This window comes from Balearica regulorum, chromosome 2 (assembly GCF_011004875.1).
Source record: "Balearica regulorum gibbericeps isolate bBalReg1 chromosome 2, bBalReg1.pri, whole genome shotgun sequence".
Taxonomy (NCBI): Eukaryota; Metazoa; Chordata; class Aves; order Gruiformes; family Gruidae; genus Balearica; species Balearica regulorum.
This window is the reverse complement of record NC_046185.1, coordinates 79,674,373-79,698,111: the sequence shown is the minus strand read 5'-3', so window position 1 is coordinate 79,698,111 and position 23,739 is coordinate 79,674,373. Positions and strand designations below refer to the sequence as shown.

At 39.5% G+C, this 23,739-nt stretch overlaps 1 protein-coding gene across 14 annotated transcripts in view; it reads left to right on the top strand.

The window, feature by feature from the left end:
• The window catches only part of SEMA5A (semaphorin 5A), a 353,459-nt gene that overhangs the window by 38,918 nt on the left and 290,802 nt on the right, over positions 1–23,739 (top strand). The window lies entirely within an intron of this gene.

The following is a 23,739-nucleotide window of genomic DNA, read 5'->3' as shown; positions in this document are numbered from 1 at the left end:
GTATAATGGTTATACACCATAACATTATTGTTACTGTAGGATTATTAAGTCTCAATCTGGCCTTCAGAATTTTAGATGCGCAACACAGCGTTTGGGGTCTGAGCTAAGTATGCTTTTGCATTCATGTCAGTGGGCTCTCTAGGAAATCCTTTATAGCTCTATTCTGCCACAGATTCCAGATGTGGCCAGGTAAACTTGCTCTTGTCCTAGGTTAAATCTAGGGAAATTCTTTTTCCACAGGCACATATGTTCTTATATTGACCAGGAACGACAGCATGTGCAGACCTATATGTTCTTGTATTCTGACTTCTTACACTGCTGCTGACACCCTTGCTCTGCCTCCTCTTAAATGCTCCATGTAGACGCTTTCTTTTGTGCCATGGGATGACAGAGCACCTGAAGGAAGCCAGAGTTTTTGAGGTTTCTCTATAAGCAGATACTCATTTTGAAGATGCAGTGATGGGGAGGTACTAATCACGCTTCCCTGCTACTTCTCTTGCAGTGTCTTGCCTCAAGAAGAGTGGTATCTTGGTTAAAGAACTTTAAAAAATTTTTTCTTTAGCTAGTTGCTATATCAACTTGAATTAGATTTCTTCTAAGACAAATTGCATTTCTTTGCTCAGGAGTAAGTATGACAAACTTAGATTTTGAAGGCTTTTCCCCCCTCTTGTTTAGGTAAAGGAAGGGGGAAAAAACCAAACCACTCAAAGAACCCAACACCCCTCCCAACCAAACATTAGAAATGTATTAAAAATGCACTTTATTTTTCTATCAATAACTATTGCCTATGCATTTACTTCTTTGATCACCTGTCAGAAAGAAAACTGGTTAATAAAACTTTGCTATGAGAGAAAATTACTTTGATGAAAGCATAGGAAGTTTAAACCTCTTTGGTTTCAATTTCCTCTTAGTTTTCTCCATAGGTCTGTTGAGAATGAAAATGTACTCTAAGCCATATATCTAATCTTGTTGTGATGTAATCATAACCTTTAAAGTCCTTTTCTTATTCTAATATAACAGTCGTCTTTACCACTTCTGCTGATACTTAGAACTGCAGTCCAATGTGTTCCATTGGTGAGAAGCTGGTGTTCTTATTTTGTGAACAAGTAATCTCAGTCTGTCACAGACCAAATTCATGGTCCATGTAACTTCTCGCTAAGAACACATATTTTAAGTATTTTTAATAGCTTAATTTAGCCATTCCTGTGTGTTTCCATAGAGGCAGAATGTAGCTTTTTGAACAGTTTTTTTTCCACAAAGAAATGCTGCAAAGTATTGTGCTCTCTTTTGTTAATCGTTCTGTTTAATTCCCATTCATTTCTAAGACATCATCCTAGTTTTCTGATTTACTTCCAAGTTTTACTTCTCAAATTATCATAACATAATCAATTTCTTTACTAAATCTCAGTATTCCCTTATGACTCCGCACAATACATATTGCGTGAAATAAGGGTAGACTGAATATATACCAGCAGGTACTAGAAAAATAGCTTTATGCTATAGCTGTCTGGGAAACTTTCACCAAAAAGACAGTTGCGACCCCTGGAAATGGAAAGTAACCAGGTGCTGCTTTTTTATTGCAGCGATCTTCCACATAACCCTACCTGAGGTGGATAGGGGCACTCTATGCTGAGACTAATACCCTGGCTCAGAGTAGTCCAGCATAATCACAGATTAACTATTTGGGACCTCTTCCCACCTGTTGTAGATCAAATTAATGTGATAGTTGCCAATGTTTGGCAGATGCATTGGATGATGAGAGTTTCTTCCACCCCTAGTCTTTGTGAGTGTTAGGGCAGCTCAGGCTTGGTGCCTGGGTATCCATAGGTGCTAGTACATAACTAGGTGTGGTCTGGAAAGCACAATGTATCTATTGGATCATGCTGACTGACTTCATTGTGTTTGATGGGATGCATCACAAGTGATAGAACAGACTGACGTTTAATATCAACTACCTGTGTGACCTGTCTACCCTATGTGCCCTAGAACTGCTGTAACTGTGCTGACAGATGGAAAGGTGTGATTTGTTACCAATGGGGTTTTGCTAGGAAAAGTCTTCAGAGCATTAAAATGGAACCTAAACTCTGGCTTTTCTGGTTTGTGTTACAGCTTTGCAGTATTGATACAGTGTATAACACAGAGTATAACCTTCCAGGGGAGGAGGCTACATCCTTCCAGATACTGAAAAGCTGCCTGGACATGGTCCTGGGCAAGCAGCTGTAGGAGGCCCTACTCAAGCAGGGGGGCTGGACCAGATGACCTTCAGAGGTCCCTGCCAACCTCAGCCCTCTGATCTTGTGATATCTTTGCCAGTGTAGTTGCCCCTTAAGTAGAAGGGGTAAAGTTGCTATACTGGTAAGGCACTCTTAATGTAGATGTGACCTATAATAACTGCTCATGGTATGCTATTCTGTACCTTTTCTGTCTGTATTGCATTGCAGTAGCTGCTTTCTCCCAGCAAGGATTTAGTCACAGAGCGAGGATACTGTATGGAAAGCTGCGTTTTGGTTGTGTGTACATTCACTGAGCTGAGATTTAACAGCGCTTCCTGTACTGGAATTTGCATGCCCACTGAGATCCAAGACAGCTTAAAAATATAAAAATACAAAGGTGCCTAGAGGTGAGAAACACTGAGGAATTCTTATTCTGTGTGCATTTATTGTACTTTTGTGGAAAAAGTATTTCTGAATTTTTTTTTTTGGCAGCTGTGTGGCAAGTGTAATCCATTAATGTGAAAACCAGTAGCTTTTGTTTGTAACTGATAATACTTTTCTAAAAACAAACTTGCTAGCTTCTGTCAAAATAAAACAACAGAAATATCTGTTTAGTAGTTTCCATTTTGACAAATAACAAATTTTGACTTCATTTAAATGAAGTGCTTCTCAGCCCTATCCTCCTGCATAGGATAAACTTCAGCAGCTGAGCCTTGCCAAAATGAACTGTTGCTAGTTTTTGCCTTTTGTAGTGTCCTTAAGGTCCTAAGTAAAGTCAGTCCTAAACTGACCAGCTTTTTTTGGAAATGAACAATGAAAATAAAAACATGTAGGTGGTAGTTACGATGAGACCTTAAAGTAGAGTTTATTTTAGAAGTAAACTGTCCTTGACAGTCCAGCTGCTTTTCTCATAAAACCTGCTGCAGACTTCTCTGGGTGTGGTGTATGAGTGAGTTGTGAATGTTTCATGTTTTTGTCCTTGATGCCTGGCTGGGTGTAATGCTGTCTGTAAGAATAATGAGAAGGGCCACGATGCTTCCCCGCAGTCCCGACCCCTCTGTTGCCTGCCGACGCGGGGGCTACTCACATCGCAAATTACATCTGACTGGTAAATGACGCCAGGGTAGATGGCGAGGAGGCGCAAGAAAGGGACCTTACTGCAGTCACTTCCTAGGTGCTTTTTCCTTTGTTGTACTGCCTATCACTTTGTTTCTATAATCAGTCGCGGGTTTGTGCTTCATAAAACATTCATGTCTGTTGTTTTACAAACTGGTCCATATCTCGTGTTGTGATAAGCACGGAGCTTTGTGCCGAGCAAGGGACTTGTGTGGCCATTCAAAAGCATTTGTGTTGACTGGGCAATATGTGCTGAGACAGGAGAGAAACATATTTTGTCTTCTTTTAGGACTTCCAGAAATTGTTTGTCTAGCTGACTTTAAAGAAAGTAGTTTTCTAATGGAAACGTTCAGTTCAAATTACTGTGGCTTTCTGAATTTCATAGATAAGTTTGTGGGTTTTTTTAAACTCATCTGAAGTGAGACTGAACTCTCAATTGCATCATGCATATCGGTGCTAATGTGTATAGCATTTGTATTGATATGTTCACAAAGACAGACACCTAAATTAACTGTTAACACCTGATTTGGGAGAAGCCTAGGTTATGAAATGCGGTGTTAACCACCAAAGTCGTTTCACTCTCTCAAGAACCAATACCAGCTGTCTTTTCCTAGAATACAATCGTTGTGGGCATTTTTCTTCATACTTGCTTAACTTACATATTTTTATCACACAAAGCAAAATGGCAAAACTTAAGTCATCATTGTACAACTGGGCAGTCTAAATAGGACTCTATTCAGACATTTTCAAATATATGTTTTCTAATCTTCAGCACTGTTTTTATAAAATAAAAGCACATTGAGATGAATAAAGTAATTTTTGAGGCAAAAGGGAAAAAAAGTTTCAATGCCTCAAATCCTTTTATATAAATGTAATAGTCATTGACTCTTTTGTAATGCCATATGTCAAAAATTGCCCTTTAACACAAAAGTAATCTTATTTTCTAACCTTCAAGGGGAAAACTATTTGTAATAGTGAAGTATTTTAAAAAATTGGAAGCAGAGGGGTTGGGAATGTGAATGTGACAGTATAACAGTGTATTGGGGTAATATTTTATTGATGAAATGAATAAAGAAATACTAGATTGGATATGGCTGATTATCAAGATGAATCTGGCATCATGTGTGTGTGTGAATCAGGAAGACTTTGGGGGTTTACTCCTTTTTTCTTTGTGCTTCACAGAGAAGGTAATTTAACCCCTCCAAATTTGCAAAATACCAAAAAATGAGAATTATGTCATATTACATTCAAAGTAGTAACTTGTACGTTCTCCTGACTTTATAGGACTAAAAAGTAGAAAAGGTTGAGCTGAAAACTTTGATGAAGAATGTTAGTGAAACAGATGAAAAGATCAATAATTTAGAAATAACCAAAATGACCCTCCTAGTATAAAGGTTTAGCATTTTCTTCTGCGTGCACATTCATTATTTACTAGTAATCGTACACTTTGAAAGCACAGGCAGGCTTTTAAGTTAATCTTGAGGGTTTGTGAATCAAAGAATACGAATATAGGTTTTCTGAAAAATAAAAACTAAATAAGAAGAAATAAGGCAAATGTTCAGAGAGGAGCTGAGTATTCAAATTTGGCTTTGGTTGTGTTACTGCTGTCTCAGGACTTGTGGCATAGTTCTTTTATGTAATAAATTATTCTGTCTAATCTGTTTAATTTTTGTCCCCTCTAATCATAATATTTGAGCACCAGTGGATAAGCACACATTAATAAAATGAAAACACTTGTAAAGATGGTTCTCAATAACAGTTTTAGTAATAGTTCAGTCATGCTGAGGTGCCGAATACTAGTTCTGTAGGTATGAAGCCTTGGTTGAGTAGGACTGCACCGTAGTGGGGAACCGTGACTGACGTGCACGCAGATGTTCCCAGGCTAGTTTTCATATATCTATTTCAGGGACTGATAGGTTGGAAACACTGATGACTTGAGCTTCACCCCTAGTTTAGATTTGTAGGGACGTGATCAGGTTCATGCCTGCCCTGCTATTGATACCTATGCTAACAAACGTAGAGCTAAATTGGTATGGCTGCAGCATAGATAAACTCTGAAAAAAAATTTCAGTGAAATGCTGCCCTAACCAAGTTGACCAGGGGTTTCCACTGGCAAATGGTTTGCAGCAGCATATGAGAAGGAGAAAGGAGTGTTTTTTTCTGACCTATTTACGAGAACTTCCACAATAACCGTAGCCACAGAACTGTGTGGGCATTTCCTTGTGTAAACAAGCCCTGCCCTCTGAAGAGGATAAGTGTGCAGCCTTTTGCTGTTACTGAGACTTTGGCCATAGCATGTTGCAGATAAGGAACTCTGTTTATCCCACATCTTACATTTACCTTGTGAATTTCAAGTCCTTTTACAGCTTACTTTATGGGTATTTAGAGAATGAGAAATGGCAGCATTTGGTTTATAATTCAAACTGAAGTGATCTCCCTACTGCTTGTTAATTGTGTGTGTTCACGTAAAGAGATCAGAAAGGTGATGTTGAGAGGAGCTTGGAATAACCTTACTATACCCAGGGTCATAGGTGGTGAAGGTACAAATGAGATTAGGAGGACTGAGCCAAGGATTAGAGTTTACTTTAAAAAAAAAAAAAAAAAAAAGAACAACTTTGTTTTGTAGAATGGGGTTAAACTTTTGGGTTCCTAACTGGTGGCACTTTGGGTTTAAGCTTGTATTCTATTTCACTGAACATAAATGTTTATTCTTTTCCTGGTGCACAAAATACTTGTGTGCCCACTCTGTGGCTCATGGGAAAGTTATTTGACCAGAAACTTGTAGTATGCCCAATACTTAACTGTAGAAACAAGAACATCTTTCAACATTACTCATTTTGAGGAAATTTAATGAGAAAAGTAGGAAAATATTTCTTAAAACTTGTATTTGAAGTCATGTGGTATTTTCTGTATGAAAAAAATCCACCATAGAGTTGGCACACACAGACATGAATATTTTAAGTTTCTGCTTTGATTCTGCTTAATGCGCATTTCCCAACTGCCAAAGTATTTCTTGCTCTCCGGTTTACTTTAAGGGCATAAGTATTCTTTTAATCACGAGCTGGCTACTCATGGCATTCCCTGAAACACTTGCTCAGCTGCTTTCTAACTCGAGATCGATAACTTCATAGATAATTAAACTAACCACCTCCTAAAGATAGATGTCATCTTCTATATACTTTGTACTCCCACTCTCCCACTCATCCTTTTCGACAGCCTCTGCTTATGCTAATCTGCCAAGTTGAATATTAATACATCAGTGCCAGAATGCCTGGCCTTAGCCAGGGAATGATCCTGTGCAAACAGCTGCACTATAGGCATTGTAACTTCATAGCTTGAAATGCATGGGCATATTTATTTATCCTAAATATAACTAACAGCAATAGAAATGCATTTTGAAAAATTTGCACTTAACAACAACAGCTGGGCTGATGTTTATGATAATCTGTTTGAAATTATTGTTTCAAAAGTTCTGAAATATTTTTTTGACTTTTAAAACCAGCATACACTGATTTTTTTTTTTAACCTTTAGATACAGTATTTAACTTGTGATTTATATTAAAGCACAACTAGGTGACTGCCACAAATGCATAACCTTGAACAGCTGAACTGATCTGAAATTTATAATTCTTGTTATGAAACATGACACTGTTCTGCAGCAAAAGACATTAAGCTGGTGTAAAAAAATGCGATCTTCTCTTAGAAAAAAACGTGCATTCATGGTTTAATGGTTGTGATCTAATTCAGCACAGTTAGTGTACTTGTTAAATATAGTTATAATTCTTCCTGAATTGTGTTTATCTTCCAGTGGAAGATAAAGCAGGTATATTCCTTTTTAAGGCAACTCCAATGTTCTTTGTTTTTTTACTTCACAAAGTTTGACTTTGGCATTTCATGTAGCCTCAAACAAGTGTAGAGTCCAGATCCAGACTTTCTTTGTTAAAGATTTAGAGATGCTAAGACCAGGGATTAGACAAATCTCTGAAGAGGTCATCTATAAAACACAGATTATAACCCTTTTGGTTATGTTTTGGAACAGTATACATATTAACCTTTGTATTTGCAAAAGGTTGGAACAGACCTTTTGCCAGATCAAAGAAAGTTCAAGGCACAAAACACAGCGATATAAATTGATGGGGGGAAAAAAAACACTTCTGTGCTTCAGTGTGAAAACTCTCAACTTTCAGTCAGTGATTGCTAATCAGTGACACTTTATTTTTGTATGACTTTCTGTGATGCCTAAGATTTCTGGGGGAAAAAAAATTGCATAAAGCTGAGATTATTCTTAAAAGGCATTTATATACTTATAATTTTGTATCTTTACATAGAGAAGACTGCTGCTTCTAAAGTACCCTGAAGCACAGTAGGCTTTTATCAGTGAGGCTGTAAGTTTGCATAGTGTAATTGAAGGGTCTGCTTACTGTTTGTAAAATTGGAACGCTAGTAGGACAATATTTTCAAAGGTCAGTATCTCTCCTAGAGGAAATCCTACTTGGTTTCTCTGTAAAAACTCTCTGTTAAATCAGAATGGTTAGTATGTGGGCCATGATGAAAGACCTGGTAGCTCCTGAGTCATTGTCTTAGTACTTAAAATGACCAATGAGACCGAGTATAAATTAACAAGAAATTATGACTTAGAAAATAGTAGGAATATATTTTTGATAAAGTCATTATATGGCTTGATATGTGTAGACAGGTTAGTATTTTTTTATATAGCTGTCTCAAAACCCACTCAGGAACAAATCACCAAATTAAAAGGAAAATACATTTCAAATGTTTAATAGCTGTGCATTGCCATTCCTCTACTGAATCTTTTTTAGTAGTGGAACCCATTTTAATATTCCAGAATACTGAAACTGATACAAAACTAATTTATATAAATTTCCCTATGAATACATGTTAGAACAATCAAATATATGATAATTGCATGGTTGTGGTGAACTCTTTATTTTACTCAAATTTAAATCTTAATACAGTCATTGGGACCTAAGCTCAGATGGGAGGTGGGGGTGAAGGGGGAAGGCAATCGGTTTTCTCTGTAGCAGTTGTCCTGGCTTGCTCATCCCTAACTCGTTTTTCTGCCCCCACCTCAGCTTCCTGGCAAACTAAATTTTAGTGAAATGTTAGTAACATAGTAATTTTTTAGACACCTTCTTGTTTAAAGTACAAAACTGTTAGCACTATCCTAATGGATTTAATTGAAACAGTTGAAAAGTTTCTCATTAATAAGTAACTTTAATTCAAGTGCTGGCAGGTTTTTAATAAGCTTGTAAGTAATACGCAATAAAATATATTTGTGATTCTCAATATAATGCATATTAAAGGAAAACTATATTAAATAAAAATTAAATGAATTAATACCTTTAAAAAATTCTTTATTGCATATTGTACTAGTAAAATTAGTAAATATCTACTGAGTGCTTACGTTATAACTCTGCCAATACCCACTTGTGCCAGACAATGTGCAGACAAGGAGTTTTTTCCTGGAACCATCGTGTTTCAACATGGTAGTGTAAGCACATTGTTGTGGGGGAAGACACTTGGTCATAGCAGGGATTCCCAAGCTCATCTCAGGTAGGCTTGGCTCTTGCTGCTAACACCTCTCCAAAACAGCTGCTGCTGTCTTCTGATCCACCTTGTCCCATCTTGACTGGTTTAGTGGGCTGGCCTCCGTTCCCTTGCCTTATCCTTGCTGTTATACAACATGGACTCCAAAATAATTTGCTTGGCAGAGTTTATTGACATAGTGGTCCGCTGCATTCTTCATCTTGTATTTAATTTTGGCACAGTATTCTGAAAACCCCAGCATACTGGTATGACCAGCAGTAGCAATTGCAGCAGTTGAATACAACTGAAAGGAGCCCTAGGGCTAGAGCAGAATTACTGCACTGAATCAAGAAGTGGAGGAGAAAAACATGGCTGGTAGTATCTCTTTTTTGGCCTCCTTTTTTTTTTCATTGCCCCTTATTTTTGACTTCACTTAAGCCAGTGACAGCATATAGATTAGCTTTAAGCATTTAAATGGTAAAATTAATTGCAATCTAATACGAGCTGTCTAGCTCCACTCTTTTCTAGTTTGTAGGCTCTATGCAGGAGTCTGGTTTTCCCCTGTTCCCAATTTTAAAATCCCATCAGCTATAGCTTTCTCCATAGTGAATGGTTGCAACTGTGTATATATAAAGTATATATATTTTCCACCCTTTGGGACTTTGTAGCATTCAAGTGATGATAGCTAAAGTGCTTAATTTTCCTCTTATTATGGATTAACTATATCTTTAAGGAGTTAATTTGGAAATGGACATGACAGTGTAATATTTTTCAAATGACTTTGCCAGTTACTCAGTACCTTTCTCCATGAAGTTTCCTTTAATAATGGAAATACTTTTCTTAGTAATGGAAAAACTAAAGAAAACTATTATTAGCTCAGATGTTGATGATTCAGGCTAGTAAAAGTCAATTTAGTTAAAAAGGTAGCACCACTTGAAATACCTGGCCTGAGATACAAATAGGACTAAACTCAACTGTTCTTTGTGGTGGAAGAATTTTGCTTACCCTCTTGTGTCAGAAGTGATGGTGGGTCTCAGCATTTCCATTCTCATCTCTTCCTGCACTGGGCAGCAGATGTTCCTGCATGAAGAGATTCAACAGTATGTTAACAATTCCCCAAATTTTTTTGGCAGCCAAATACTATCACTTCATATTTGGTCACTAGAGAAGGCTTTTAGGAGCCTTGTAGGAGTTGCTTACTGATTTGGTTGGGAATCCTTTTGGTATAGCTGGTTTGTCAGAGGGTATGGGTGCCTGTAATAGAAATGGGAGTAATCTTTTCCTAAAATCAAAGCCTTATTTCATTTGAAATTGATGGTAATTATAATACTGAATGCTGGGTATTGATAATGGTAGGGTATGAGCTCTTAGAATGAAATAGAGAGGGGAAGAAGGAAAAAGTAGTGTTGTGTGATTTTTAAAAAAAGAAAACACAGACCAACAACCTACTTTTAAATAAAATATTCTTTTGAAAATGCGGAAGGTGGGCTGCAAACAAAGGGCCTATTTGTTTGAGATCGAATGAGTTTAAAATAGTTGCAGGTGTTATGTGACCTCGAGTCTCTGACTTATTTTTGCACTTTTATAGCCACACTATTTCTAAAAAGAACAAGGAATTTTAATTTTTGTGAAAGTGTGTAACATTTGGATACATCCTTTAAAAGCCAGCACTGTTTGCAGCATCATTTGCCAAAACTGAGGGCTTAAATCAACACAGAAACCTGAAATTATGTTCTCATTTGATAATTTGACACTGCACCTGTGTGTCTGTCTAACTATGGATGATGAAACACCAGAGTGTAGGGCAACATTTGAGAGTGTTGTAGCATGCTTTCAGCATTGGTTTGAGCTGATCTAAGGGTATTTACCATGGATGTGTGGTGGGTTGACCTTGGCTGGTTCCCAGATGCCTGCCCAGCCGCTCTCTCCTGCTTCTGGGGTCTCTCCCAGGGCCGCAGGGGCACCTCAGCGGGGGTGCCTGGAGCCCCTCCTGCCCTCCTCCCGCTCTCCCCTCGGGGCCTGCAGGGCTGTTTCTCACCCCGTTTCCCTCAGCCCTGACTGCCGGGCAGCGCTTTGCCCTTTCTTACCCAGGCTTTCCCCGAGGTGCCCGCCTGTGGCTGAGGGGCTCAGCTGTGCCCTACGGTGGGGCCCTTGGAGCTGGCTGGAACTGGCTGTGTCCGGCACCGGGCAGCCCCGGCTGCTCCCCACAGGGGCTGCACCTGCAGGACCTGCCACTACCAACACCTTGACACCTGCACCAGGTACAACATGCACAGGCTGCCTGTCATTGACGGGGGATGGCTTCATCTCTGTCCTCCAGTGCCTCCTGCTCCCAGCCCTGTGGTGCTGGCCTTCTCTTGCACTGACTGAGGGGATAACTATGCTGTGGGTAAGTCACTTTAACTCGCTGTAATGGCAACTTGCCGAGCACCGCCACTGGTATAAAAAGCAGCGGGGGAGGAGGAGCGCTTGTGCCAGCGTGCGCTCTCCTCTCAGGTTGAACTTGATAAACAGTAATGATCTGCACTGATGCCAACAGACATTGTCCTTAGTAGCTTTTTTAGTCATCTCCAGAAGCAGGGAAGAGCAGGAGCAGAAGCAGAAGGACTAGTTTTCAGCTGGATTAGTCTCTTATCTGAGTGACCTCATGGTTTTGTGAGTGATGGCACCTGTGTGGGCTGGGGGGCCTTGTCCCAGCTGGTGGCAGCTTGGAATCGCAGCGTTCCCACCTGCGGCAAGGGCTGCTTCCACAGGCCCTGCCAGGGCAGAGGGGTGCTCGCCTTCCTCCATCTCTGCCTGTGAGGTGACTGTTCTCCAGGTAGGAAATTTTACGTCTAGAGGATCACTGTGTATGAATTTTGAGCCTTGTTCTACCTGCATTGCTAGAGTTGGCAGTGATTTTTGTAGTGTTTATTTTGCATGGTGGTGCTGAGCTGCTTCTGAAGTAGTTGTGTGCATAAGTTGAATGTTTCACCACCAAATTCTAGATTCTGAATTTCTAAATAGGCCTTCTGGAAGACAGAAGACTTCACAAATGCAGTTGAAAGGGTGGATTCTGTTTTTCTTGCAGAGGTAATGCTGGGTTAGGACTTGAAAGAATGCTTGTCACTACCAGGCTGTGTGCTTGCGTAGATGTAATCTTTTGTTTGCATGTGTTTGGCCTGAAAGTGTATCCCAGTTGTCACTACAATGTATTACTCTGTTATAAACACATAATTATTGTAGAACTGAATATAAGGTTTACAATGCATTTTAATAAAGGAGACATACAAATATTTCCTTGTGGTTGCAGTGTAAATTATGCACAGGCACCCATATAGATGCTTTTTTTCTTTCTACATCCGTTAATCCGGATTGTCATTAACATGAAGAGAAGCTCAACTGAGATCTGCTTTGGAGGGGGTTCAGTTTTGGAAGGAGAGCACAACACTACAGTGACAATGCTTTTCTTTTTTTTGCCCACTGGTCAAATTGTTTTTATCTTTCATCACTGGATCATGGTGTCAGGGCTATAAAAATTGCCTAGAGTAAGATTTGCTATTCTTCTTTCATGTAAAATGATAGATGGGTGTTGAAATTGTGGAGTAGTTCTGGTAATACAGACCTCTGAAAATGATTTGGTTTTAATGTACTCAAAGAATGTTGTACGTTTAAATGGTTACGCTCTAGTTCAAGAAAAAAAAAAACACAGAAGAATAGTTCTTATTGTTAAAAAAACCCTAGCATTTGCAATGTGATGGATTTTTTTATGAGAACACTTTTGAAACCAAGATTGTGATTTGTTTGAAGTTTATTGGTCAGTGTAAAAATTTACTGTGAAAGCATTTTTGTCAAGTTAATTTTTCAGGGGTATGAAGCTCAAACTTTGCAAGTTTAAATATTTAGCGTTCAGCCTGGAAGCTAGTGCACTTCCTATCAAAAATGTTATAACTCAAATTATAAGCAGAGTGAGTTATTCCAGCATTCTTATGGGTAATTTTTATTCTATTTATGTGATTAATTAATGCTTGTTATGTTCCAGTGAACTGCAGAATGCTAAAATGAAGACAAAATATTTTATGTTTATTGATTTAAGTTGATTATTTAAATATATTGGATTAATTGAAGTAAGAAATTACTTGGATATCCTGCAAGCATAGTAATTTAGTTGATCACATTGTTTTGATCTCTTAGTCTTCAGAATATGTTTGTATGTTAGCTAAATTGTTAATGACTTGTTCAGATGTCTGCATTCTTTGGAATAATGAAATCGCTATATATTGAGGCGGGAAAACAAAGCTCCTCCAAAGCTTGTCAAATGCAAGTGCAATGTTAGAAATTGGAGCTGCTTAATGATTTACGCGCACACAGGCTCATCAGAAGTTTTGTCAAACATTTAAAAATTTAGCGACACCTGTGGATGATTACTTAAAAATATTTTTTTAAATATTTATGCAACTGTAGATCTCAGCCTCTGACTGGAATGTAAGGTATCACAGTCACTCAAAGTGATAATATGATAACTTAGCTTCATTTCACAGATTCTGAGATCGTGTGCTCAACAAAATACTGGTACTATAAAAGTGGAAAAATAATTTTCAGGGTGCCTGATCTGTGTAAACCTTTTGATTTGTTTTACCATACTGTGTTTCGGTTAGCTTTTGTATTCAAATAACTCCAAATAGATGTGTTGGGTATTTTTTTTTATTTTATTTTTTTTTTACAGTACTTGAATGTGTCCATTGTTTTCTTAGCTAGCCCTTTTTTTTTTTTTTTTTTTTGCATGTGAAATATTTTTCATCAAAAAGTTTATACTGTAGCTCAGAGCATCAGTTTTGTGGCTGGGAAAATCTGGATAAATATATATAGATATCATTGTGAAGATAAAAATTGTAATGCAACTAGGATGACTCCTTTTAGAGTTACTTGCTCTGGGGGTGGGTTGACAGGAGTCTAAACACGAGCCAGCTATGTGCCCTAACAATGCTGAAGGCTAACAGTGTCCTGGGTTGTGACAATGGGAGTCTAGCCAGTAGGTGGAGGGAAGTGATTATTCTCTGTTATTCGGCATTTATTAGACCACGTGTGGAGTACTGTGCCTGATTTTGGCCCTCAGTACAAGAAGAGTGTTGATAAACTTAAGTGAATCCAGTGAACAGCCAGCAAGATGTTGAGGGGACTGGAGCACATAAGGGAGAGAAGAGACGGAGAGAGCTGGGCTTGTTCAGCCTGCAGAAAAGGTGGCTTGAGGAGGCCTAGTAGCAGATATATGGTGGAAGAATGAGACATAAGTTCTAAATTAAAGCATGGAGTTTCCAATTCTGAAGGAAAAAAAAAAAATCACTATGAAGATATTTATGCACGGGAACTGGTTGCCCAGAGAGACTGTGAAATCTCCATTCTTGGAGGCTGTCAAGAGCATGCTGGATGAAGCCCTGAGCAGCCTGGTCTAAATTCACTGTTGGCCTGCTTTGAGCAGGACATTGAACTAGGGGCCTCCTGAGGTCCCTTCCAAGCTGAAAGTACTGTGATTATATGAAATGCTAAGTGATGAGTGCAATGCAGGACATGCACGTTGTAGCTACTGTGCAAGGGCTATGAACTGCTGAGAAGAGTCAGTGCAGAGCTAAGAAAAGTCATTAGAGCAAATTTACAGGTAGAATTTCTGTTGTTGAGGTTTTACAGTATGTGAATGTTGTAGAAATCTGAAGGAAATATATTCAGAATATATTTTGCATCTAATATATAGCTATAAAGTAGCTTTATCTGTTTACTGCAATATTTTACAGAAACTACCTACAAATTCCACTCACTACTGAAGAGTCTTCTATCTTCTGTTCTCTAAGGAAAGGAATGCATTTACCTTTAAATGTCATACACATACACATTTGAAGTATTTTGGTTTATTTGCATTTGTGTTCTTCCTAGGTTTCTGGTATGTTTCTACTTCTGCTAATTAACTATCTTCCACCTTGAAAGAAACTAGTTCCCTGTGTGCCTGACTGCTCTTGATCGTGGGCCACTTCACTTTTTTTTTCCTCCCACTTGACTTAAGATAGATGGTGGGACTTTGTTTTCCACTCAATTTTTTTTTCTGCTCAAGTATTTTTGTTTGTTTTGATAGATTGGTTGTTGAAACTTTTTGCTGTCACACCGCTGACTTCATGGGCCGATTCTGTCAGAATTCTGGGCTGAAAACTATCATGTTTCTTCAAGTTAAAGCCAATTTTGTTCTACAGGTTTACTTCCTCAGTGGTGGTGTGGTTTAACCCCAGAGGGCAACTGAGCCCCACACAGTCACTCATTCACTCCTCTCACAGTGGGATGGGGGGGAGAATCAGAAGAGTGAAAGTGAGAAAACTCGTGGGTTGAGATAAAGACAGTTTAATAGGGAAAGCAAAAGCCGCACACACAAGCAAAGCAAGGAATTCATTCACCACTTCCCATGGGCAGGCAGGTGTTCAGCCATTCCCAGGAAAGCAGGGCTCCAACACACATAATGGTGAGTTGGGAAGACAAACGCCATCACTCCAAACATTACCCCCTTCCTTCTTCTTCCCCCAGCTTTTATTGCTGAGCATGATATTGTATGGTATGGGATATCCCTTTGGTCACTCTGGGTCAGCTGTCCCGGCTGTGTCCCCTCCCAACTCCTTGTGCACTCCTCACTGGTGGGGTGGTGTGGGAAGCAGCAAAGGCCTTGGCTCTGTGTAAGCACTGCTCAGCAATAACTGAAACCTCCCTGTGTTATCAACACTGTTTTAATCACAAATCCAAAACATAGCCCCATACTGGCTACTGTGGAAAAAAATTAACTCTGTCCCAGTCAAAACCAGCACAGTGGACAGTCTTATTTCCAGGTCTGTACTCTCAAATCAGTCATGGTTTTTACTGCTTGGTTGAAGTAATTCTTTTTGTCTGGTAATAAGAAAGAGGAATGGCTCCAAATTAATCAGCACTACTATAGTTAATCAGTATTACTATACATTTCACTCTTCCCCTTCTTTTTGCATGGCTAAAGGAGAGAAGGAGGAAGATAATCCTGTATGCCTATTCCACTGCAGATGCTTATGACACGTAGTAATAGGATCCCTGCAGAATAAGAGGTAGTGGGTGGTGAGGAGCAACTGTGACAGGAAGAGAACACTAGCAAAAAAAGGGAGAAAGGGAAATGAGTTTTTTGTGAAGTGGAAAGGAGGAAACTGCTTGTTGACACCTGGTGTTAGTGGCTTGAAAGCCTCAGTTATTTATTCACAAGAGGTATGCACTCTTAGTTTGGGCATCATTGAGAAACAGTGGGACAGAATGAATCATCATCATTTAGCAGAACAGATGTTGAAGCTCAATTCTGGAAGCAGCACCACATTGTCTTCCTCATGAGAGTTGAGGAGAACAGTTTAAAAAGCCAAAAGTATCCCCTAGAACAGCTGTCTGCTTTGCTGACTTGAAAGACTGTATGATTATATTGTTGTCACTGTGGTGCTATTTATTCAGCTCTCCACCTTTTCTGTGTGTCTTGCTTTTTGTCTTAGGTGGAAGTTACTGTCTTATGTTCTGGTCAGGGGTTTTGTACTGGAACCATATAACATACTTTCTAGATGCCTGAACAATAATTAATAATGGGAATATTATTATTGTTGTGACTTGTTAAATGTTCGCTGCATATCAGTCCTTTGCTGACATTTCGGGGTTGTTGAAGTGCAAGAGCGTTGTGCTCCTAGTGTGGGTTCACTACTATGAATCTGTTGATTATGGTGTTCAAACTCCCTGCCCCAGAACTCACGCTTACACCCTGTATCTTCTAAACCCCTTATTAGAGAAGAGAAATTTTAGGTGTGGAATATGTATGAGTCTCTTGTTCTGAGATGCTAGGAATTACTATGCAGTTTCATATGGTATCCAAAAGAACCCCGAAGCACTACAGAGAAATGAGGTATTGACAGTTAAAAATAAACAAATACCCCACCCCTCTCACCAGTATTAGGAATCTTACTGGATTAATGTAAAATTAAATAGTTTTGAGGTGGGATTTTTATTTTACTCTGGAAAATTTGGGGGGGAGAGGATGTGGGGTTTTTTGGTGGTTTACTGTTGTAATTTCAGGTGTATATATACAGGTTCTAGGTTGTTTTTGCATTAGTTGATTTCTCTCAAAAGAGAATTTAACAGATCCTGATCTGTGTAATGAAGGTGAAATCTTTTTTAAAATGATCATCACAAACATTGTTTTTCAAAACCTGAAGCTTTACTGCTGGGATGACTAGCATTAGAAGTAAATAAACATCACCTTCTGTTTCTTACATGAAATCCCAGTGTAAATATCCAAAGACTTAATTATAAGAACATAACTTCCTTATGACTTGTGGAAATGAGGGCCATGACTGGGCTGGATTCCCTCATCTTTTAGATTTCCCTTTCATCCATTTGCTAAGACCAGTTCAGTTATCAGATAGAAGCAGATTGTTTGAGGATATGGAGAAGACTGAGGTACTCAATGACTTCTGTGCCTCAGTCTTCACTGGCAAATGCTTGAGCCACACTGCCCAGGTCATGGAAGGCAGGGACTGGGAGAATGCAGAACCGCCCACTGTAGGAGAAGACCAGGTTTGAGAATATCTAAGGAACCTGAAGGTGCACGAGTCCATGGGACCTGATGAGATGCATCCTAGGGTCTTGAGGGAACTGGTGGATGAAGCAGCCAGGCCACTTGCCATCGTATTTGAGAAGTCCTGGCAGTCCGGCGAAGTTCCCGCCAACTGGAAGAGGGGGGGTATTTTTAAGAAGGGTAAAAAGGAAGACCCAGGGAACTACAGGCCGGTCAGTCTCACCTCCGTGCCTGGCAAGATTATAGAGCAGACCCTCCTGGAGACTATGCTCAGGCAGATGGAAAATAAGGAGGTGATTGGTGACAGCCAACACGGCTTCACTAAGGGCAAATCGTGCCTGACAAATTTGGTGGCCTTCTATGATGGGGTTACAGCGTTGGTGGATAAGGGAAGGGCAGCTGACATCATCTACCTGGAGTTGTGCAAGGCATTTGACACTGTCCCGCATGACATCCTTGTCTCTAAATTGGAGACACATGGATTCAATGGATGGACCACCAGGTGGATAAGGAATTGGCTGGATGATCGCACTCAAAGAGTTATGGTCAACGGCTCAATGTCCATGTGGAGAACGGTGATGAGTGGTGTTCCTCCGGGGTCGGTACTGGGACCGGCACTGTTTAACATCTTTGTCGGCGACATGGGCAGTGGGATCGAGTGCACCCTCAGCAAGTTTGCCGACGACACCAAGCTATGTGGTATGGTCGACACACTGGAGGGAAGGGATGCCATCCAGAGGGACCTTGACAGGCTGGAGAGGTGGGCCCATGAGAACCCCATGAAGTTCAACAAGGCCAAGTGCAAGGTCCTGCACGTGGGTCGGGGCAATCCCAAACACGACTATAGGCTGGGCGAGGAATGGATTGAAAGCAGCCCTGAGGAGAAGGACTTGGGGGTATTGATTGATGAGAAGCTCAACATGAGCTGGCAGTGTGCGCTTGCAGCCCAGAAAACCAACCGCGTCCTGGGCTGCATCAAAAGAGGTGTGACCAGCAGGTCGAGGGAGGTGATCCTGCTCCTCTACTCCGCTCTTGTGAGACCCCACCTGGAGTACTGTGTCCAGCTCTGGGGGCACCAATACAGGAGAGACATGGAGCTGTTGGAGCAAGTCCAGAGGAGGGCCATGAAGCTGATGAGAGGGCTGGAGCACCTCTCCTATGAGGACAGGCTGAGAGAGTTGGGGTTGTTCAGCCTGGAGAAGAGAAGGCTCCGGGGAGATCTAATTGTGGCTTACCAGTTTCTGAAGGAGGCCTACAGGAAAGCTGGTGAGGGACTGTTTATCCAGGAGTGTAGTGACAGGACAAGGGGTAATGGGTTTAAGCTGAAGGAGGGTCGGTTTAGATTAGATGTTAGAAAGAAATTCTTTGCTGCTAGAGTGCTGAGGCACTGGAACAGGTTGCCCAGAGAGGTTGTGGCTGCCCCCTCCCTGGCAATGTTCAAGGCCAGGTTGGATGGGGCTTTGGGCAACCTGGTCTAGTGGAGGGTGTCCCTGCCCATGGCAGGGGAGTTGGAACGAGATGATCTTTAAGGTCCCTTCCGACCCATTCTATGATTTATGATGGCCAGATTTGGCTTTTGTCTGAAGAAGCAGAGCCAATCCAAATACGTTTCATGAAAGGATCAGAGAAAATTGAGTGTTCAGCTTGTAAGGCCAGTCGTGGGTGCACTCCAGAGAGTTGTTTAGTTTGACTCACTGAAGAAGAGACCCAAACCAGGGAATTTGAGTTGGACTGTATTGTGAGGAATTTAGAATTTATAGTAGAGTATTAAGTGGTTTATATGGACCTTGAGACGTGTACCAGTTCCCTGGAGAGAGAAAGACCAAAACTGAAGCATTCAAAACACTGAAAAAACCCCATTACTTTAGACTGCCAGGGTGGTAATGGCTTGTTCACACTGAGGTTTCTGAATAAAATAAAGCTGTTAATAAATGATATGCATGGTAATTCAGTATAGTGTTCTAGTTACATGTTTGCATCTTTCTGCCTTTCTCTCAGATTAGAGGGGACTGTTGAACATTAGTGGTAACAAGATGCACCTCATATGCATGCTCATGGATGATAACTTTTTATAGGTGCAATTTGTACCTGTCTCTCAGTGGATTGGGAAAGTGGTACATGAGGAACAGATCGTAAAGCACCAGTAGCCAAGCTTCGCTAATTAGCACATCTTCAAGTGCCAGCTCTCTTTTGTCCACTGAGAGAGAATGTAAATTATGCTTATTTTCTCCCTCAATCTTTTAGGCTTCTTGAGCAATATTTCTCTTTGACTGGAAGGTAGAGACTGCAGATTTGTGGTTTTCAATTCTTATGATTAATTGAAGAACGTGCATGGTTTATTCAAAAGCAGGGATGCTGCCAAAAAGGATCTAATTGGTTAAATAAATAACTCTAAGCTTTTATTGCTCAAAGTGTTTTTTATTGAATTATTAATGCTATATCACCCTCCAAATCAGTAGGAGTTAATGACCGATTTGCCTGAGGCTATTAATATTTTTCCAATCAGTGGTAAATTGCTACAATTACTTCTTTCGTTAACTAGTAGCTCACTGTATTTATTCACTTAGTAAAATGGTGTGGATTGTAAGAAAGCACTGAAAAATAGCATTCAGATTTCAGCTGGTTTTAGTTGTTGTTTTGCTCCTGAAGAAATACTTGATTCTGTTCATAAGTGTGATTATGAAAAACATTTTTGGATAGGGGAAACAAAAAGGAGGAAATATTTTTTTGAGAACTGTTTGGCATAAGTAGGATTCAAAAACAGATAAGCATAATGAATTTATTTAGAACCTTTGCTGTGAAAGAGGAGGAGGAATTGGAGTATTACATGATTTCATGGTGGCAAGTAGTATTCCTGTGTATGAACAGAGGTGTGTACAAAGAAGTGCTGCAGCATAGCATGGAATGGTTCTGAGCAAGCGCCCAGAAAAAAAAAAGATGAAATGGGCTCTGACCTGTGGAAGGCACTAAAGATCTTAAAAATTAAGTTTGAATCCTGTTTCTTTATATCTTTTTAGCTCTGGGAAAGACAGCAAACAGTCTCTGACTGCTTTTGTGTACAGGAGTAAGATAGGTAATCAATCATCTAGTAAACTATATCAGAGGGTTATTATGAATGCTCATGAAAACAAGTTCAGAGAACTTCTAATTAACTAAAAATGCTTTTAAAACCAGAACAATGTTTGCTGTTGTTGAATAATAGTGGATGATATTACTCTGTGTGTATTCAAACTAACGTTATGAGATCTTTGTTTCAAATGTTAGCTTTTGTCCAGCGTATGAGGTTTAAGTCAGACAGCTGTGGGATGTACTTCCTTTCTTCTCTTGTCAGATGTTAGAAATTTTTTTTCCTTTTGAAACTTTTCCAAGTGGGCTATGCTGCAGCGAATAGCTGAGCCCCTTTTACTGGAGCTGTTTAGGAGTAGGGATGGATGAGTAGTCACTGAGAAATGGATAAACACAGTAGGAGGAGGGAATAAAAAGGCTGTGGACTCTTAATGTTGGAGAGGAACAGACTGTGCAGGGGGAGGAGAGCTGACTGAGTTTTAGGAAACCACAATATGAGAAGCTGGGACCTGTTGTTTGCTAATTCCTGTAATAGAAGAACTGAGAGAAACTTGAAACTTGATGACGCTACAGACGGCGGTGAACTCCTGGCACTTGCTGCTGCGGGAGGTGGTGGAAGTCAATAGCATCAGATGGGATCAAAAAAGGAGTCTGTCAAGTTCATGGATAACAGGTCCATAAAGAGATACTAAAAATACTGCATTCCAGCATCTCAAATTCAAGAACTTCAGATGCTGGAGGAATTGGAAGGAATGGGCTGTAGAAAGTGTCCAGGTCTATGGTATTCTGGAGATATGATATCTCTTGGAGATACAGCACTCTGCTAGATGGACCATTGGCTTGACCCCACGGGGTATTTACTAATTTCTTAGAGATAATAGTATTGATGTGTGGAACATTTTTAGCATTTAAATATTTGAGTTTAACTAAATCCCTCTTCCTTAACCCATCAGTGCAAAGGGAATATGAAGTTGCCTCAGCTGCTGACCATTTTTTTTTTTTTTTTTTTAACCACTGTAGCTCGTAACCCGAATTTGGGATTTTCTTTGAGGGAAAAGGAAGTAACAGTGCTTCTGCATTCTGATAGTCTCTTAGCTTCCAAAGCACCTTATTCAGATCATTGAAAAAGTGGATATATATCATGGAACAGCCTTGAGGATGTACAGCCAGCAGATACCGAAAGGCTGGGAGGGGGGAAGTCACTTTGTCACCTTTGTTCTTTCCCCCTCCTCTGCTTTTGTATGTGTATGTGATAATACTGTTGCCATGAGAGGGTATTAGAGGATGGATAAAAGCTTTTGAGATTAAAGTAATAACAGTGCATTTGTTTGAGGTTCCTGTATTAACTTTTGTGCATTGGCACTTTTTATGCAGCCCTTATAAACTGTTGTGGTTTTTTGTTTTGTTTTGGTTTTTTTTTTTTTTTATTTCTTGTTGCTAGGCAAAAGACTCAAGGAAAACAAAATGATGTGGTGACTGCCTTGCCCATTTATTATACTCAGAAACAGTAGTTAGATGTGTGGAGGGAAAACCAAGATTGTTCTCTAGTAATTTTTTTTTTATACCAATGACATAAGTTTATAATAATAAGGTAGCATTTTTAGAAATAAGTGTACTTTAAATCACTTAACATGTTAAACTATTTCAATAAAACACTGATATAAGAAGTCTATGGATTGCATTAAAAATCAGGTCTGTTTTGCTCACAGAGATCTAGTCAGTTTATAAAATAGGTGGGGTTTTTTTGGGGGGGGGTTGGTTTTTTTTTTTTTTTTAAGTACAATGAAGGGAGTTATTTCCTTGGCTTTTTTGACGTTAGTTTTGTTTTGTACAGACTTTCATGAAGTTCACATTCATAAGCAAACATAACCGGAAATGTACCACACTAGAACAATATTGCAGTGGCTTTCAGACAGTCAGAGGTGAGGTGACTTGCTACGTCTTTTGCATTTTTAGTTTCTTTGAAATGTTTATGGTTGTGTGATGTAGTTTTGTCACTGGAAGAAATGTCCAAGGAAGATAAAAGTGTGTGTACAGAGAAAGAGGCAAAGGTAGAATTTGCTGTATAAATTTCTTTATTTTTTTCAATGCTAATAGGTCTTTGTTCAGTATATGCTTTTGGTTGTTACCTATAATGAAACAAGTCTTTTTTTCCTGTACGGTGTAAAGGTAATTATACAAATGAGTTAGCTACAAGTCTGTGTTCTTTGCATATTCAGTTTCTTGTATTATGGGATCTAAAGCCCTGCATCTTATAAAGAAGCATAGTGAATGAAATGAATGTTTGTTTAAACAAATGTTTTTGGATTGTGAGTCCAAAAGACCACCATCATCTCAGCAGTTGAGTTGCTAGATGATCTGTTTGTTGCTTCTGAAATCAGTCACCTAGAATACAGCATTCTGCAAGAGTTCCAATCAGTTGTAGGGGACATTAATGCAGTGGGTTTAATTTTAAGATTTTGGCTGTTACAAGACTACATCCACCTGCAAAAGTAACTTCCAGGTCCTTGTAATCAGGAATTTGAGTTTTCTGCAGTTCCACTCGAAGAGGTTCTCATCGTTAAAGGTAAGAAGCAATATTCAAACAGAAATGCAGCGATACGGTCATGGCTGTGATCTTTTTCTTTAAAAGTCAAATCCTGCTGGTCCATGTATAGAAATTCTGCTTAACCACCTGCAGACTTTCTCTTTATCATCATGAGGAGTTGGATTGTGGATCAAGCCTGTAGCGTGTGTACCAAGATTTACATTGCTGTGCCTGTACATCAAGGCTATTGGCTGAGGAAACTTACCCTTCCTGAAAAACAACAAAATATTCAGCATCTGCAATAATTTTTGGCCAGCTGGCACCTAGAATAGAAAACAAACAAACAAAAAACAAAACTTTGTTGCAACTTGGTCCTTTGAAAGAAGATAGTGGGAACTTTCTTTAAAGAAATAATGAGAATGAACTAATTGGCATGATGAATTAGTCATAGCAGCAATACCACTGAGACTTACGAATCCAAAAGCCTCAAATTCAAACAGCTGAAAATGGCATACTGCCTGTCCATATTTGCTTAGGAAACATCATGATCTGTGATCTTTGTATGTGGCTATGGAGCTGATAATGATTTAAATCTCCGTTTTGTCTAACATTTGGGCTTATACTTTTGAGAAGAATCCTAAAAACCATATTTATCATAATACTAAAATATAGCTGTGTACATTTTA